At 49.6% G+C, this 5,375-nt stretch overlaps 1 long non-coding RNA gene across 1 annotated transcript; it reads right to left on the minus strand.

Annotated features, from left to right (window-relative positions):
* Positions 1–1,025: 1,025 nt before the first annotated feature.
* LOC134473477 (uncharacterized) lies at positions 1,026–4,038 on the minus strand. Its single transcript, XR_010043714.1, has 2 exons — positions 3,131–4,038; positions 1,026–2,652 (listed from the first exon to the last, which is right to left on the minus strand). It is a non-coding gene; the product is annotated as an uncharacterized LOC134473477 (long non-coding RNA).
* Between the last annotated feature and the right edge of the window lie 1,337 nt (positions 4,039–5,375).

Below are 5,375 nucleotides of genomic sequence, written 5' to 3' on the forward strand. Positions count from 1 at the left end.
CCAGCATATTTACAGCTTGACACTGTCCATGATTTTGGGCTGCCTCTGGGGTGTTGGGACCTGTCCCCTGCCATTGGAGAAGTGACTATGTTTACAGAAAATGTAAAATTGCCCAGCACAATAGGTCTTGGGCTCAGGGACCTCCGTGTAGGGGGAAAGTGTGACAACCTTCATGGAGGGCAGGGAGACCTGTCTGCTGTCACCCTGGGGACAGGAATAGAGGGCCAGAGGGGCTTGATACTTTTGCTGTTGGAGATGGGAAGAGGTAAAGGACATCAAGTTGCCCCCTTCCTCCTGCCCTGCAGGGTTTCTAGGGACAATGACACTGCTGTCCCCATAGAGCACACACAGGGTGGGGCATGTTCAGCAGCCATGGCCTTGGCCACACCACGCCTGGGCTGCAGGGCCTCAGAGACCACAAAATAAGCGTGTATGAGCACATGGTGCACATCGGTGCCACAGGATAAGGTGGTTATGGTGCGGTGAGCACTGTGGGACTCTGGGAGGGTGAGCAGCTGGCCATAGCCTAGCAGGAGAGATGGGCATCAGTCATATTAGCGCCCGGCAGTCCTGCAAGGTGTGCTCTTGCTTTCAGGGAGGTCCTGGGGGAAGGCAAGTGTTTTGGGGTTCATGATTCTCTATTATCAAACTAGCGCAAGCCCAGTATGTCGGTGCATGCCTGTAATCCCAGCAGTCTGGGAATCTGAGGTAGGAGGATCTCAAGTTCCAGCCCAGCCTGGGCAATTTAGCAACCCAGAGAGATTTCATATCGAAAACAAGAGGCGGGGTGTAGCTCAGTTGAAAGACCCTGGGTTCAATCCCTAGTACCAAAAAAAAGAAAAAAAAAAAAGAAAACAACCTAGTTGATAGCATACTTTGAAGAAATACTGTTAATCAGTCTCATATCTTCCTAGATGGTTTTCTTTTTTTCTGTTTTTTTTTTCAGTACTGGGAATGAAACCCAGGGCTTCATACAGACTAGACAATTACTCTACCACTGAGCCACACTCCCAGGTCAACACAAATATTTTATATTTTTATTTTTTTAATTAAAAATGTAAGTTGACACATAAAACCATAAACATTGTACATTTAATGAAATACAGACTTTTTAATTTTTTTGAGACTGGGTCTCCTTATGTACTTCAGGCTAACCTTGAACTCACTGTATAGCCCAGGCTGCCCCGGAAGTTACAGCAATCTTCCTGCCTCAGCCTCCTAAATGCAGGGATTATGAGGCATAAGCCACCTTGCCCAGTCTTAGACTAACATTTTAAAACAAAAAATACCATCATGTTTTATATATTGTTCTACAACCCACTTCTCAGACATTCTGGGATTTCTGGGCCAGACAGTCGGGATTGCTGGTCAGCTCCACCCATGGGAGCCTGCAGGGTCTGCCTGGCCTCTGCCGTGATTGCTGAGGTGAGAGGTAAAACCTGGGTGTCCCTGGGTGGTTTTGTCCCTCCTGCAGTCAGATACCTGTGGGGATGCTTGCTGGCTGCTTGTTGCCACTTACGTCGGAGGTGACCTCTTTATCCTCCTGGGTGTGTTTCTCTTTTTGAAGGTGGTGGTCTTTTTACTCTGTATTGCATTTCTTATTCTGAATCTTTGCATATTTTTAGGAAACTGACTCCCATTCTGTCATAATTAGTGTAGAATATTAATTTCACCATTAACGTTATTAACCCATATTACAGAGCATTTAGAAAATGGAGGAAAGGAAAAAACCGTCTACACATAGATGTCATTGTGAGCACCATGTGAACCTCCACTGGGATGTCATAGGGACTGTGTTTGGCCAGGGTGCTCTACACTTTCACAGCATTATGCAATCCCCAGCACCATCCGCCTCCATCTTCCCGAAGAGAAACCACTCCGGTGAAATGCAATCTCCATCTCTGCCCTGGTCCCAGACGCCCCAGGACACCACCAGTACCTGTGATGGATTTCACTGCCCTGGGAAGTGGAATAAGTGGACCCCTAAAGTGTTTGTCCTGTGGTTTGGCTTGTTAGCATCCTCAAGTTTCATCCACAGGCAGCTCGCGCCAGAATTTCCTTCCCATGTAAGCCTAAATGATGTTCCATGGTATGTAAGGACCCCATCGGGTTCATCCATCCTCTCTGGATTCCCATCTGGTCACCACCATCGTTCGGCTATTGTGGGTGGCTCTGGCGTCCAGCACGTGTCTACATTGATGTTTTCATTTCTTTGGGCATTTGCCCACCACCTCTGTGGCTGAGCATGTAGGGTGTGTACAATCTCTCCATCCTGTCCGTAATGCCATCCCGGAAATCTCTGGGACCAGAGCTGCTTGGAAAGGATGTTTAGACCACCATGTAACAGTCAAGTCTCAACCTAGAATTGTCACCTTAAAGCCGATTTCTTAAAGCGCCAGTTTATCCACCCACCCTCCTCACCACCCAGGCTTGCCCACCTTTTTGTTCACCAGTGTTTCTGTTTGGTTCCTAGAAAGATGAAACACAATCATTGCATTCCCAGTGTCCCTCTGACAGTCTGTAGGGGAACCAGACTGGACCCGCCAGCTGGGTGGGGCGTGAAGACTGTGCTCCAGATTCAATCTTGCTTTAGTGAGCAGTCAGGGCTGGGGGTGGAGAACACGTTCCAGGCTGTGGGTTCCATCCCCAGAACTGTGAAAAAAGTGAAAAGAGTAAGCCTTTAATAAATCTCAAGCCTGGAATAGGATATGTGTGACATGTCAGGACTCAAATGTACTCCTCTGAAATAGGATGGAGGGCATGGTGGTAACAGGAGGGGGAGATTTCTGAAGAAATTGCGTACCCTAGAGAAGAGACAGATCTTCCGCGTATTTTTATGTGAATTCTCTCTCTCTCTCTCTCTCTCTCTCTCTCTCTCTGTCCCTGTCTTTTTTTTTTTTTTTTTTGAGAGAGAGTCTGTCTTTGTAAGGTGATCCTCTTGCCTCAGCCTCCCGAGTCCTGAAATTATAGGTGTGCACCACCATGCCTGGCTGAATCTTCTAATTTGAAACATTTGCCATTAGTCCACATTTTAGAAAATATCATGCAACCCCAAAAAAGTTCTCAAGACCCCCTTGGTTGAATAGGCCCTACCTTGGCATTGATCCAAGATCTCAGCTTCATTCATTACCTTGTAAATAACAGGATCTGTTCTGGGCTTGCCATTGATGTGTTTATTCTAACAGCCAGCACCAGGTTTGAAGAGCTGTGATAACAGAATCTTGTTTTATATGGGAAAGCATTTCATATACCCATACATACTTGTCACTTTAGTTTCCCTAATTTTCTGATTTCTTCTGCTGGCCTTGCTTGTTCATCTTTCCCAGATAAAGTTTGGAAGCGTTTTATCATATTGCCTTTACAAACAACAGACCCAAACAGCCCATGGCATTGAATGGAATTATCTGCATCATAAACTCACTGAGGGCTCACCCACCTTGGGGACTGCGCCCCACCTTGTTTGTCCTCTGTCCTACCTCAGGTAGGTTTGTCCCTGATCAGGGTCAGGCAGATGAATGGCCCCCATTCTTCCCCACATAGTTCCCAGGGGGCACAGCCCCCCATCTGTGGCCTGGAGATCCAGCTGGAAGTCTGATCCTTTTCTAATCTCAGGGCCGGGGCACCAGGAGGAGGGTCTGGAGCAGCACTGAGCTGGTCCCTAAGAATTCCAGAGGTGGTTTGCTTTCTTTCTATGGAAAATGGGAGTAAGAAGCCACACCCAAGAGCCTGCAGCTAGCAGAGGAGAGGAAGGGCCGGGAGCCCCACCTGGGTGCAAACAGATGGAACAAAGGCTGACCCCACCCCAGCGGCCCTGGCGCCAGAGCCCCGTGGAACCGTGAAGGTGGACCTTGCCTGCCCAAAGCGGCTACTGGCAGCGCCCAGCTGCATGTCCAGCCCTGCCCAGGGCTTTGTGTCCACAGAACCTAAACTGTTTGTGTGGAACAAGGGCTCTCCACAATCAGGGTATAGAGCGGGGAACAGAAGCTGCAGACTGCAGCCCCCTTAGCTTGGGTTCTGTGGCTCCCAAGTGACTGCTGCGACTCCAACCTCAGGTCCTCACCCTCCCCAACTAGATACCCAGCCTCCCCCATCGCTGCCCTCTGTGCCAAAAGCTTGTCACCAGGGCGGGGGCTTGGTGTGTATGTTGTTCTCCACCTAAATGTCTGGAACAAGCAAGGTCAGTAGATGTGTGGAGTAAACAAATCTGTTCAGTAGACCCGCAGGAAGTACCATTGAGCTGGCAGTGGAGAGAGAGAGGGTGACTGCACACAGTCCCAGAGCTCTGCAGCTGCTGCGGCTGGACAGGGAACCTGCTCATGTGTTTGCTTCCTGCTGGCTGGAGTCGCCACGCCCAGCACTGGGTACTCCCTAAAACTGGGCCACCAGCAGCGGGAGAAAGGACAATAAGCCAAGGTGCTCCGAGAAACAAGGTGGCCCCTTGTGGGGTCTGAGTTTGGAGCTTTGGATACTGTAGGTTCTCAGCCACATTCTAGATTCTGGATGTGGGGTTCTAGACTCTAGGTTTGAGTCACTTGGGAGCCACAGAACCCGGCTCCAGATCCCAGCCTTCATGTCCTCCATGTTGAGTTAAGGGTTCTGGATCTCAGTTGTGGATTTGGGATCCCACATTCAAGGCCAAAGTTCTGGGCTCTCTGTACTATTGGAGCTGGATTCTGAGGCTCTGAGCTACATCTTAGAGTTCTTAGGTACGTTCTACACTCTGAGCACCAAGCTCTAAATTCTGGGTTTCAGGGCCCAAGCTCTGTGCTCTGTATTCTGGGGTTGTTTCCCAGTTTCCAGGGTGTGGGCTTTAGGCCACAGGTTCTAGTCTCTATGCACTGGACTCCTGGTTCTGGCTTTGGGCTCTGGACTATGAGCCTGGCAAGCATAGTAGGTATACCAGGTAGTATTGCATCATTATTTCACTTAATTCTTGCTTATTTTATTCACAGATGTGGCCTTAACCTAGAAAGGTACATGGCATGCAGGAATTGTTCAACACACACATCTGAACATGTGGTCAGACACACAGTCCAGCAGCTGTGACCTAGAAGACAGCACAGGGACTGTCCCTGCCCTCACTGTGGCTACAGCTGGCAGGAAGGGCTGAGGAAGATTGCTCTGAAGCCATGGGGGTGCGCAGGGCGCCCATGGCCACAGCACTCCAGTAAGAGTCCAGGGCTCACCCAGCTAAGCACTGACTGGCTGCTGTGGTGTCAATTCCACAGGGAGGAGTCTGAAGTGGGACGTGGTACCATATCTGGACCTTGGCCACCCCTGCTGGAAGTGGGGTGGGGGTGGGGGTGTGTCTGCCAGCACCAGGAAGAGTAAGAACTTCCTAGACCAGGTGGGCCTCAGAACTGTCAAGAAACAAT

This window comes from Cavia porcellus, unplaced genomic scaffold (assembly GCF_034190915.1).
Source record: "Cavia porcellus strain 051 isolate PalLab524CR breed Dunkin Hartley unplaced genomic scaffold, mCavPor4.1 scaffold_27, whole genome shotgun sequence".
Lineage (NCBI taxonomy): Eukaryota > Metazoa > Chordata > Mammalia > Rodentia > Caviidae > Cavia > Cavia porcellus.